We start from the raw sequence: 14012 nt of genomic DNA on the forward strand, positions 1-14012 counted from the left end.
TGCTAAAAAGCTAATGATCACTTAATGCTGAAGGAAGCAGACTCTATCAGATGCCTTAGGTCTGTGCAGTTACAGAACAATATGTGGTGCCACGTGTGAAATAAAATGGAAAATACCTCCTGTGATAGAGGAAAGCCATTCAAGGAAAAGAAAAAGTACAAGGAACTGCAGTTCTGTGGCTCTGTGGTGAACACCACAAACAAAGACAGCACATGCCATTTGGAAGGAGATGCAAAATCTGCAGCAGCTTCATCACTTTGCAGCAATAACAGAGGTTGCCAGCAGCTCCAGAGCATACATGGGTTATCAGTTCAAATAAAAGGGGTATTTCTTTATTTCAAATTGCACAGAAGCCCAAACCAGGCTGGTGGTAGAGATAGCTTTATTAGCACTGAAGAAGAATCCATAGATAATAAAAAATAAGCAGGTAAACCTTAGAGTCTACATGAACTAATCTTTACCAAGAAAGGGTGCAAAATGCAAGCTCGGTTAAGTACTAAATTGCATGTAAATTTGTAACGATGTATGTGCAACGGAAATGATGGAAAATTGAACTTCTTATTGTTTGGGAAATGTTACACACTGGATTTCAACTGAAAGGATGCTCATTGAAGAGACAGGAGACTGAAACAAGTGAGGATTCAGAACTGAGGAGCTGGGAAGCTCTCGGTCAAATCCAGAACACACTTGTCTGATTAGCTGAGTCCACAGCTAATCTGTTGTGTTCACAGCCTTGGGGAAGTTCCCCTTGCCCTTTAACCAGTGCTGCAAGAAGTAGTCAGTATTCATTGCCCTGGGAAGAGGAGCGGGTAGAAGAAGCACCATGCTGGATACATGGTGGTTGCTCCGGATAAAAAGTAAACGACAATCTCTGCTGATGGAGAGATTTCAGAAGATTGCAGTAAACGCATTGCAAGGGAGGACTTTGACTGCATGTAAAGGGAATGTTTTCTTAGGGGTATGCCTGATGCCAGATATTTCTCTACACTTGATGCTTCAGTGGTCTCTGGCAAGGGTTATAGAAAAACAGCACGTTTGTTCACATTGAGCGCTCTCTTTGGGAGACATTATTTTTTCTAACCACCACTGAACGTGTGCTCAGCATTCAGCAGCCCAAATGTTTCATCAGGCCAACCAACCATTTTTTGTTTTACTTCCTGTGGGGAATGATAGTGACTGCCCTCATAGGTCTCTTAAAGAGCAGGTCAAGCAAACAACTATCTGGAATGACACAGGTAAAGCTGAGAATGCTTTTGGGCTAAAGAGTTGACACAAGGCCCCTTCATTCTGCATTATTTTCCTGATTTTAAAACCTAGGGGAAAAATAGTGAAAGAGAATATGCCAACACATCAAGTCTCTTTGACATGAACTGGACTGCTTAGGCTAATGCACAGTGAAGCTAATGGAAGACAGCTGCAATGTACCTATCGTACCAGATGGGAAGATTTATTGGAAAATGTGTGCCTTGTCTTCCTCAAGCATCACTTGGGAGCTGCACACTGCAGAGACGTCTGAAGGAATGAGATGTAAATCTTACTGAGGTGGAGAAACTGAAGGAATCACCTGAAGTCCTATGTGACATAGCTCAAAGTACAAAACCAGGCTGGCGAGGTAGCCATGGGCAGAGCCAGAGGATTGATTCATTGCCTTTTGACAGCAGTGATGCTGATGTCTTAGGGGAATATTTCAGCACAAGTGCCAGTATGGCCACACACCTCAGAAATTAATGGGGCAGTTTTCATCTGTTTATTTATGCTGGAAGCTATGCATTATGATGATCTCGATCGTTACTTGTGATTACATTGGGCTTGGGAAAAACGTTGTGGGAGGCTGTCTCCTTAAGGGAGGCTGTCAAGAGGCAGCCAGCATGAGCTGCGCTGTGCAGAGATCTGTGTCACGCAGCCCTGAGCGGCTGGAAACAGGCTTTGAAAGGAGCGTGTCCCTCTCAGTGTCCTTTGCTAGGAGTGATCGCAGAACATATTTAGCTTTCTACCATTTAAATGTGCAAATGACTGCTCTATGAGTCAATTAATAGCTCCAGTGCTCCTGGCCAGCCTCTCTCCCTTGAAGGGCAAACGCCAGCTCTCTGTGACTATTATTAATGCTCATATAATGCCGCAGACTTGTTCTGGCTCTTGTTATGGTGAACTCCAGACCCACGGCTGCTGAGTCGGTGTTAACCTCCTAGCTGAGTCTCCCGGATCTGTTTAACCATCTTGCTCCCTCTGCCAGGGCAGCATGTTTTACATCCCCTTTCTCTGGGACAGATGAACAACCAAACTCTTGTCTTTGCTTTGAAGGAAAATTGCTACCATGTCTGACACAACTGAAGTGAATAGGAATCAATCCATTATTTCTGAGAAGAGGGCCTTGCTGCGTCCAGGGGAAATCTCTCCTCTCCATGCAGTGGGATCCACTCTTAACTTTTATAGCAATTCTCTGCCACTTCACAGAATTATTGCAGGGAAGTATCAGAGCCTGGTGGTCTTTATGTCCTTGCAGTGAATGGTCATCCAAGTACATTTCTCATAATTGTGTCCTGAGTTCCTGCAGTCCCAGGACATCCACAATCCTTGTGAAATTGAGTAGGAAGGCTGCAGGTCCATGGTGAGTGTCACAGGACCAACAGTGATGTTCTTGTCAGACTCAGTGAACCCAGCTTCAGGTCAAGGCCATGGGCCCAATCATGGGCAACAGAGGCACAGGCTTCATCTCGGTAGCTTACCATGATAGTGACATTTCCACATAATGCTGCTTTGGCTTCTAAAGAGTGGTAGAATCAGCCTTGTTTTGGGTGAAAAAGGGTGACTAGGCATTTTTTTACTGAATTTCTCTTTGCCAGAACATGAGAAAGGAAAGGCAATGGGGGAAGTGAACACAAAGGCTCTAGATTTCATTGACTGCAAGGGCCCAAGAGGGAAAGGTCAAAGACCACAGTAGTCTGATGAGTGGCCTCTGCTATCAGAAAGGCAGTTGTTTAGTGAGAGACTGCAGAACAGTAATGTGCTCTGGAGGAAAGCATTCAACATTATCAGTGAGAAGCAAAGTCTGGGGGACTTCTAGATGACAACACAGCTAAGGTGGAAGATAGTAACACCTCTGGGAGAAAATATAAACAACAGCCAACGACTACGACGTTTCAGAGGACTGGATCCAAGATCTGTGTATTAAAATAAAGCTGTATTGGAAATGTAGAAGTGGGAACAAATCACTAAAAATGGCCAGAATCTCTGACGGCTGCAGGGGGAAGATTAGGTATGCAGAAATACTGGATCAGATAGAAAAGCATAAAGAAAAATGAACAAATGCACCAAATCCCACACTTTTCACTGTCATCCTTAGGTTTCCTGCAGGAGTAGTGCGTTCTACGTGAAGACTACACCAAATGCTCCCTCTTGATTTCCTGGCAGGAGGTAATCTCCTCAAAGTGGAGGGAGGGCTGAGGGAAAGCCATGAGCAAATAGAAGGCACAAACTTTGCAGGAAAGGCAATGAGTAAAGTTACCGGAAACATGTTCCTGCTTGGGAAAGATGGCCATTTCTGCTTCCTTTTGTTCCTACCACAGAAGTAATTTCTTTGATACGGCACAGCCTTGGGGAAGGCAGGAACAGAAGGAAGCAAATCATAAAGATATAAGCTTGGGAGAGACTGGTTTAAGGCCACGGCTTGTCTAAGCCAGCTTACCCCTCACGAGAAGGGCTGTGAGACTCCTAAGAAAGAAGGAGATACAGGCCTGAACAGTTTCATCGTGGCAGGATTCTTGAACAGAGAAGAAGAAAGATTGGGTATGAAGTGCTCAGAAAGGCTAAGCAGCCACCTCAAGGGGAAGATCAGATTTGAAGCTTCTGAATGTAGCTATAATGATTCAAGAAGGAACAGGAACAGGGTTCGTGCAGGGCTACCTCCAGCAATGTGGAGGTGTCCCTACTCACCACTGGTGGCTGTTCCCAGGCAGATGTAGGACCCTGCGCAATGACTAGCACCAAAGACCCTCTTTGTGACCCCTGGAAGTGCTGTGGAAAGTCAATCAAAACTGAGAGACTTGTAGTTCCCAGTCTATGAAGTAGCTGTAGAAGCAGAAAGGGATGTAAAGTGTCTGGGAGCACAGACTACCACATATGGAAAAGAAGGAAGGGTAATGGTCTTTTGGTGATGTAGAAGGCAATAAGGTATATAGGTGGCTTTGCTCAGATATGGAATAAGATAACAAGGAAGGCTGGGAAGGTCCAGGCTGCTGAAGGTTGCGAGCTGAGAGGACCCAGCTGACAAGCTTTTGACCACAAACAAAAGGTGCCTTGCTCAGGGCATGGCAAATCTGTGGGCACAGAGAAAGCTACTGGTCAGTTAAAGCTCTTTGAGGGAGGGAATTTAATTATGGTAATGACTTGGTATCCTAACAGTCGTGCTAGAAGAAGGAAGGAGCAAGGAACAAAGTGATGAGATTTGAAACCACAGGCAGAAGGTTTGATGGAGGTATCAGAGGAGATAATGTGGCCCTTCTTAGGGTAGAGGAAGTGGCATAAGTCATCGTTAGAGCTAGGCTAGACCTTGGACCAGGAAGGAGCTGCTTTTTCAAGAGACTGAAACGCTTCTCTAAAAGACAACAGGGTTTGCATTGGGGAATTCAGGCAAAGAAAGAGGAGTTAACTGGAGGAACAAAGATCAGGGAACCAAGAACAGGTTGCAAATTTATAAGTCCACATTGGATGTGGAGTATGTGCCTGAGGTCCAGGTGCTAGCTGAGTTGTGGAGGGAGCTGACCCGGCACCATATAGAAAAGCATGAGGCACTGAAGCATTTATAGAGGCATACGAAACAATGGGAAAAGAAAAAGGGTATTTCTAAATGGTGTATATTTTTGCGAGGCAGAGGACTGACATACGCCGGATTTCAAAGTCCTTAGTACGACCAAGAATAGCAGCTCAAGTAAAAGCTGTACTAATGGTTTCTTTTGCAGGAATCTGCAGTATTTGGGAACCCTTGAATATGGAAGAGGATATTCCCCACTCAGGAGTGTTCTTCAGGGCCACATCCAGGGAGGCTACTCTCAAGATACCAAGAGCCAGCCTTGGGAAGGTTTGATTTCAGCAGGTGCCCCACTGCGGGAGACATCAGGAGGACTCGGCATTCTGCCTGCTCAGCATCTGGCTTGGCTAAAGCTAGGGAGATTACATTAGCCCCACCAGCACCTCTCAACATGTTTCAATCTTGCTTAAGTTAACCAGAATGCCTCTACATCTCATCAGAGTACAGACTTTGGGTAGGAATGTTTTTCCCCTTGCATGCTTACTGTATTGCCTCATGGATGTGATATACTTTCTGACTGAAAAACAAACATCACCTCTAAAGAATTCAAGCTCTCAACAATTACAGGGTTTGGGGCTTTCCTTTTGTTTTATTTTAATGGTAAGGAGACATTTTTTAGGGATTTTATTAGGGATCTGTTAGGCTTCCCCATAAGCCCAACAGGAAATTCCACCTTGGCTAGAAAATGTGGAAAGAAATTAAGGCTCATACGTACGCAGACGTACGTAGACACTTACCTCCTGCTGAGACTGAGATTTAGGTCCCAAAATGTCTTTCTGGGTTAGTTAATCTCAGTGCCTCTGGCTAGAGGAAGATTTGGGGATGGAAGGCAAAGTTGCAAAACAAAATGAATCACAGAATCACAGAATGGCTGAGGACTTCTGGAGATCATCTGGTCCAACCCCCCCGCTCATGCAAGGTCACCTAGAGCATGTTGCCCAGGATTGTGTCCAAATGGCTTTTGAATATCTCCAGCGAAGGAGACTCCACAAGCTCTCTGGGCAACCTGTTCCAGTGCTCTGTCACCCCAAGAGTAAAAAGGTTTTTCCTTTGGTTCAGATAGATTTTCCTGTGTTTCAGTTTGTGCCCATTGTGCCTTGTCCTATCACTGGGTGCCACGGAAAAGAGTCTGTCTCCATCTTCTTCATAGCCTCCCTTCAGATCCTTGTACGCACTGATCAGATCCCCCCTCAGTCTTCTCTTCGCCAGGCTGAACAGGCCCAGCTCTCTCAGCCTTTCCTCATATGAGAGCTGCTCTGTTCCCTTCATCATCTTTGTAGCCATTCACTGGACTTGCCCCAGTCGTTTTATGTCTCTCTTGTACTGGGGAGCCCAGGACTGGACCCAGCACTCCAGATGAAGCCTCCCCAGGGCTGAACAGAGGGGGAGGATCACCTCCCTCCACCTGCTGACAATGCGCTTCCTAATGCAGCCCAGGATCCCATTGGCCTCCTTTGCCACGAGCCTCTTCCCTTTAAAGATAATGATGTTATGGAAGGTGACCTTCCTAATTCCTGGAGGTCTCAAAAGAAGCGACACCCGGGGCTCCGCGGGCAGGCACCGAGCGCGCCGGGCCGCCGCGGGCCGCGCGGGGGCGCCGCAGGACGGCGCGTCTGCCCGGGGGGCGCAGCCTGCGCCGCGCAGCCTGCGCCGCGCAGCCTCCCCCGCGCCACCGCCGGCGCCGCCGCCGCCGCCGGCCGGGCGGGAGCGACCCGAGCGGGGCGGTGTGCAGCGCTGCTTTCCCTTCTTTCTGAAGTAGCAAGTCAGGTGCTTTCACACCGTTTGTATTTCCCTGGCGTTCGCCAGGTTCAGCGCGAGCAATTCAGACACACGGTCGGAAGCGTACAGCTTAATGAACGACGTGTAACCGACCGTTTGGGCGATGTTGGGCCATTGCAAATGTCAGGTAAAAACTTACTTGACAAACTTACTTGCTCCTTCTTTGAGGCATGAGCTGATGCCTAGGGTCAGTGCGTCGGCCACAGGCTGGGCGCGTGGATGGAGCCAGTAGCCTCAGCTCACCTGCTGTGTTAGAGCAGGATCCTGTGGCTGCCAGTGCTTACTGGGATCTAGGAGGCTGGAGTAATGAGCTGCGCTGGTTCAGAGCAGGTTGCTCAGGGTTTTGTCCAGGCGGGTCTTGAAAACCTCCAAGGATGAAGATTTGACAGCCTTTCTAGGCAGTCTGTTCCAGTGCTGAGTTCCAGTGTTCCTCATGGTGAAATGTTTTTATTTTATACCAGTTTGGAACCTCTCCTGTTTCGATTCATGACTATCATCCCTCGTTCCGTCGCCAAGCACCTCGGTAAGGAGCCCTGAAACCCCAGGATCCTTGCCAGGGCACACTGCTCACAAACATTAACATGTTTGTTAATGGGATTCTAATGCCTTTTCTGAGAGAAATCCTTGTGAGTAGAGTGGGACTTGGAAACACTGATAATTTGGCTTGATTTTCTTTTCTCTCAAGAGTCAGCTGAATTGCAGTTATAGTTTTGCTGCAACATTTTGCAAACCAACAAGGGGGTCCTGTAGTTTCCGTCTCTTCCCAGTGTCTGCAATACGACCTTATTCATGGCTTTCTAATAATTTGCATTGTACTTAACATAGCAACTGTGGTTTACACAACACTTATCACAGCCTCCTAATTTATGTTGTGCCCTTGGCTTTCTTCAGAGACTTCAGTGACATACTCAGAAACTAGAATCTGTTTTTTTGTTTTATCAGATGCTGGAGATCAGACCATCAGATGGAGCAGTCACAGAAGGCAAGAAAACTTTTGCTTATCATGAGCTGCATGGACTGTTTGAAGAGATGTGGAAATTAAGCAAGGCCACTAGTTCCTTCCTTACAGCAGACGCATGTGGATCCTCTAACAAAGTCAGATATGTGATACTGTTAGAAGACTGTATCTAATTCAAGTAGAAAGACAGAAATAACCAGATCTGTGCATTAATGCAAAGTTTGAACTGGAAAAATGGGAAGCAGCAGAGCAGGGTGTAGGAACATATATTAGCAAAATTCTAGAACCATGGAAAGAGGATGCAAGTATGGAAGAACATGCCACATAAAAAGAGCAGTACTGTTCAGGCTAAGGATTTTTGTCTTCCCCAGTATCCTGCTTCCAGCAACGGCTCAATGCAGCTGTAGAGTGAAAAGTAATAACAGTGCAAGCAGGTATTCCCAGTACTCTGCTGGGAGTACTCTCCCAAACTCCACCTCTTTTCAGTCTAAAGGATTTCCTGGGCCTGTTGCGATTTATCTGTAACTCTGAATGGATCCATCTTCCAAGTACTGCCCTAGTATCCCCATCAAATTTTGCACCTAGAACACCTTCTTTTGTGTGATTGATCAGATCTACTATGCACTGTGAGAAGGACCACCTCTTTTTGAACCTGTCTTAGTGTCACTTGGTAGCCCCTACCTCTCTTTCTGGAAAGGAAGTGAACATCCTTTCTATGGACTGATGGCAACCACCTATCCCACAGCACTCATAATTTCACAGCTGTCTAGCGTATCTTTCTGAAGCTGAATAGTTCAACACTACTCAGCCATTTCTCATATGGAAACCATTCCATACCTTTGATCTTCATCTTGCCTTTCTCTGAACCTTTTCAGGCTCTGGCAGCTTCTTTTTGAGATGTCAGTGCAGTTCTCAATATGTGGAAAAAAACCAGCCATAACACTATTTTCTGTGTAGTTCTCTGTTCTCTTAATGATCCCTTATATGTTTTTTGTTTTCTTAATCACATACTGAATGGTGATGCAATGACAGATGCTAAAGAAAACTGAGACAAAGCAAGAAGAAAGCAAAATTAGTTGAGTAAAAATCATTGAGGAAAGGATGGTAAAGTAGGAAAATAGGATGGCATTAGAGGCCTCTTTTATAAAAGCCTAGATCTTTAGTGTCTCTGTAATATAAGCAGGAATAAATATTACTGGGACTTGTCAATATGGAAGAGGTTAATAGTGCAGCTGCCGATTCAAGAACATAGGGATGTAATGGTACACTTGTTTATCACTCACAGGCAAAAGGGAATGTATTTCGGATTTAGTTTTGGTAGTGAACATATAGAAGACCTGATGAGAGTAAATAACTTTGGATCAGAGTACTGATAGTATTTAAATAGAACAGGAAAAGAGATAAAAAGTATCTTTCTCATTTGTTTTATTTCACAGAGAAAAGTAAGAAAAGCAGTGAGTGGAGTTAACAGGTTTGACTAGCTCAGTGCACACTTGTAGAGGAGGCTAAGAATTTGCCTAAGAGGTGAAAAAATCTTTCTGGAGTTTGGAGGCTGAACAAAGGAAAAACTGAAGCTCTCCAAAGTTACCTGAATGAATGACTGCCTAAGGAAGGATACTAGGTGTAAACAGTCAATGGGAACGGATAAAGAGGTCAGTCAGTCTAGGCAGCTACGTCTTGAAGGTCAGAAGACGTAGGAATTCAGCAGCAAGTGCCAAAAGTCAAGCTGAGTTAGACCTTGCAAAGTTCTGTGAAGATAAATGCTGAAAGGTTTGGTAACCATATAAATAGAAACAGAATAAAAAAGGAGGAAGTAAGGCTGCTGTGTACAGAGTAGGAGTCTGAGATCAAACATGGCATTCGGATCAAGGACCTTAGATCAAGGGCCAGACCCAAGAGGGTATGCAATGCTGTAATGCCAGGAAGTTAATTTGGCTCTGGGAACAGAATTCACAATACTGAGGAAGATGCCTTAAGTCCTTTGTATATTAAATGACAGAAAGTTATATTCCCAGGACCAGAATCTATCACATCCCTGTGGAGCCTGAGCTACTCATGAGGAAATGCTGGAGAGACTTGTCTGAAATGCTGTCTTGCTTGGTTCTAGGTCTATAAAAAGGCTTCATCCTCTCTGGCTAAATCTATGTTTGCAAATAAAACGTGGCTACGTGACTGTCCATGCTGTTTAATAGTCAGGACGTTCCCTGGTACAAGTGTCGTCTGTGCAAGACAGCCCTCTCCCGGACAAGGCCTGGGCACAGTGCATGGGGCAGCGTGGGACTGCTGTTCCCAGTGAGCTGTTTGGAGGTGGCTACCTTGCTTTGGAGGAGAAGAGGGGTTTGCTGTGTGGATGCAAGCTGTGCTGTGCAGCTTGCCCACAAGGACAGAGAACAGCATCTGGCCCATTTTATTTAGAAACATAAGTCTAGCCTCTGAGACTGGGATTATCTAAATGACTCAGATGGGTGAATTCAGTTGTGTACTGCTTAAGGGAAGTTGTTGGGGGCCATTAACAACTGGATCACTGTTTTTTTCTTAAATTGGTAGGGATCTCCTGTATAGTATATTCTAGGTGATTACATTTAGCCTAGTCCTAGACCCTTCTCAACCTAAGGTGCTCTTATTTGACTTACTGGGAGAGTCCTATAGACAGCAGGATGCCTGGCACACTGTCCGTCCATTTATGCAGAGCCCTCAGGTTCAGAGGAGTGCAAAATTCCTGGGTGGAGAAGGAGAGAAGAAAGAGGCAACATGACTCTTGTTCTGTGATAAGAGTGACAGTCAGAGGGGCAGAGGGATTCTTGAGGTTCAATTGCTGGTTTAAAAAAAAAAACCCTGCTAGCACCACCCGAGCTCAGTGTTCACACTTTGTGTTGGTTGTTCTCCAACCTGCTCCTGGTGGAAGTGCAGCTTTGGTACTAAGGGGAAGGTGGGGGTCATTTGATCAGATGGCATCTGAGCTAATTGACCTAGGTAAATTTGGAAGAGGTTTTGGACCACTGTGCTGAATTTAGAACCCTTAACTCAATCAAAGATGCATGTCAGATTGCCACGTGCCTCTTTAGATTTTGCCCCAACTGGCCAAAGTTTCTAGCAAGGATATTGAGAAGGGCAAATCAGCATTGCTGTTGGGAGCAGAGATGTGCACAGACAATTTACAACAAAACTGTTGCAAGAGAACCCACAGATTTTAATGCACTGTACCTGAAAAGCAGATAATCTGTATCCCAGAGCTGTAAAATAATCTGAATGTGTAATTGCAAATATGGAAGTAAAGATTTTTGTCATGAATGTTTTAACTCAGAAGCGCAACCACACAACTGAGCAAATAGCAGCCATTGCAATTATTTTAAAGTTAGGAGTGGGAGGTGGGATGGGAGTTTCGTTTTAGTAGTACACGAAATATTAAGGCACATTTTGAAGGAAAGGTATAAAGGAAGGAAGGAAAGGTATGGCTTTAAATGGAAAACGGGACACAAAGGCAAGTGGGTTTTCAAAAGGAGACCATTCCAAACTAACCTGGTGCATCTGATTAAAGCAAATGACTTTCTAGACAAGAGAAATGCAGCATATATAATCTATCCAGACTGCAGTAAAGTAAATGATATAGTACTATTCTGCAAATCGGCTGAACTCAGGAAAGGGTTAGTACATGAACTGGGGAGCTGGCAAGGAACTAATAAGAATGGTGATGACCTTGACTGTGTTGAAAGAGAACTACCAAGCCGGAGGAAAGTTAATAATAGAGTTTTTTCAGGATCTGTCTTGGGATCGGTTTATTTAACATTGCTTTTAATGGATTCAGCAGCAAAAAACAGATAAGATAGATTGATGAAACTTGCTTAGATCAAAGTTAGGAGATATCATCAGAAGGCGAACGGTTTGGAGTTTCTGATAACAATGAGAATTCAATTGATAGGAATGGGATGAAATGAAACGGTGTGAAGAACTTAAGGACATCTAAACAAACTTCTATAAGCTTGAGCCCTGCAGCCAAGCGGCACCGACTGCCTCATGTCCACACATCTTAGGGCTAGCCCTCTCTGATAGGTTTGTCTTGGAGAGGGCTGGCTGGAGTGATCCGAAAGAAAGCTGAAAAGCAAACTAACAAGTGAGTAGTGTGAATGCTCGGGGTCCACTACCTGAGCTCACTTTTATGCCCTCTTTTTTTTAGCAGCATAGCTGCATCCTAAAAAACAATAGACAGCTGGAGACAGATGGGGAGGACAAGGAAATAAGCAGACGGTATCTGTTACAGTAGAAGGTGGTGATCTCATTACACTAACAGCCTCCATTCTCACAAGTTATCTTTAGGCATTGCTGCAAAAGAGGCCTAAAAGGGAGACAGAAGGTGACTATGACGATTTCTTCCATATTTAAGAAGGAAACTCAGAAGTACTTGCTTGCACATTTGCCAGACTGGTAGTGGACATTGGCATCATGGTTGATCAGAGATAGAAATCAACCTCTAAATACCAAAGAGGAGATGAGGGCCTGAAAAGGCTTGTACAGTACAGACCAGCAGATGCTATCTGGTGCAGTATTACAAAGAGAGCTAGTAAAGGGCTGTAAAGAGAGAAATAATGCAAAGAGAGGATGATGTGGTCAATGCACCACGTTAGGAAGAGGGATATTTTTGCAGCATTTTGATTGGTTATGCTGATTGGCATGCTGAAGTTTCTCAGGGCACAAGAAAAGAATGTTACGCTAATCAAGAAAAGAAACTGGAAGTGTAAGAAACCACCTATGCCACTGGCTTGTGTCCCTTCCAGTCACAGGATAACCTTCCTCAATCACCAGGGTCATTTGATCTAGAAAAGTACAAAGAACACCCAGTCAAACCCTTCCACTTTCACATGGACACGCTGCTAACACTACTGCATACCGTAAATCACGGAACAGCCTCTTCCCCGCTCGCAGCTTCCTCGCTGAGAATTTCAACTGTGGAGGTCTGGGAAGATCACTTCACTGAAATTTGTCCAAAGAAGAATCTGCAGGACATGGATGTAGACTGGATGTGTGAGCTGAGAGCAAAGCAATTAAAATATTTCTTCTCCAAATTCTGTTGAAACTTGCCACAGTACCGCTGTAGATGAGAAAGCAAACTGGAGCTAGAAGGACCTTTTGTGGTTTAAATAATTTAATTCATCCTAAAATAGTTTTGGCCAACTTAAAATTGTTCCTGTGCATAATTCTGGGCTGAAATTGATTTGGGGCTTGAGGTGTACAAATTAAAAAAAAAATTGTTGGACTCTCCCTTTCATCTGCAACTCAGTAATTAATGCATTCATTTGAAATAGGGAAGATTCACAGCTCTAAGGGTGACTTGAATCCATGTTTTGAATCCCAGGGCTGACCCTCACAGGAGGAATATTTTATCTCTGAGGCTGAACTTAAGGATGCCTCTTGCCTGGCTCTGTCGTTCCTTACAAAGGAAAAATAGATGTTTTTTTGGCTGCCCTGTAATTCTAACCTTAAATGAATGGTAGGAAATATATTTGCTATTAGTTTGCTTAGGAAAAGATGTTATAGGATTTAATCCTTCCCCCGTGCTGTGGGAAGAAGGTTTCCACTAACTAGGACGAGGACACAGAACTAGCTGAGCAGAACGGACAAAGTGGAACATGTAATTCCAGTTGCAATTCACTCAATGGGCACTTGACACTGGGTTCACTGGAGTCAGGAAGAGCCGCTTCAGGTTGTAAAATAAATGTTTTATCCACTTTCCCATAAATCGAGACTCTGGCATGTTCCCAGGAAACACGTTACACAGACTTTCTCAGATATCTTTGTCTCCAGAACATAAAAGAGAAGTGAAACAAGGGTGGCGAGGCAAGTCCTGCAATCAGCTGTGATGTGACTCCTTTTGGGGTGAGGCTTCTTCTCCCATGGGGCTTGGCTTGGCAGGAACATGTGAATTGTAATAATAATAATTTCCAATAAGATCATTGCCTGCTTCCCCCCAAATAAACACAACATTCTAAAGGAAGTTTGCTACACCCACTAAATCCTTAGGGGAAAATAAAGAGAGAGGATGAATGAGAAAACTAGTCCCAGCACATTAGCAGGTGAAAGAACAACTTTGTTAAGAATGGGACTCACCCAAAGCAGTTAGAGGATGTTAGCTCTGGTTATTTTAAGGAAAAGATTACAGAGAAAAGGGTGGGGCTGAGGGTGCTGGTTTCAGATAAAAATCACGCGTAAATGAGTACAAAAAGCCTTACATTACAATACCACCTTCCACAGCTTTGGCTGAGCACATTCCAAGAAGTCCCTTCGGCTTTGAAATAAAATTATGAAAATGCATCGAGCACTCCTCTTGTCATTTCACTCCTGTAAATTTGGAGTGACTCCATTCGTAGCAGTGACATTTCTCCTTGTTTTCAGCATTGCAAGAATAGAATTTGGTCTAGAAGCCTTTAAATTCCACTGTCTGATTCAAAGGTGACCTCTTAGCCAGGCTTCTGT

General features: G+C 44.5%; 1 long non-coding RNA gene across 1 annotated transcript; it reads left to right on the forward strand.

Annotated features, from left to right (window-relative positions):
• The first annotated feature begins 6461 nt into the window (after positions 1–6461).
• LOC138065603 (uncharacterized) lies at positions 6462–10832 on the forward strand. The gene is made up of 3 exons (XR_011138685.1): positions 6462–6713; positions 7048–7109; positions 7529–10832. It is a non-coding gene; the product is annotated as an uncharacterized lncRNA (long non-coding RNA).
• Positions 10833–14012: the final 3180 nt, after the last annotated feature.

Source organism: Struthio camelus, chromosome 1, assembly GCF_040807025.1.
Source record: "Struthio camelus isolate bStrCam1 chromosome 1, bStrCam1.hap1, whole genome shotgun sequence".
Taxonomy (NCBI): Eukaryota; Metazoa; Chordata; class Aves; order Struthioniformes; family Struthionidae; genus Struthio; species Struthio camelus.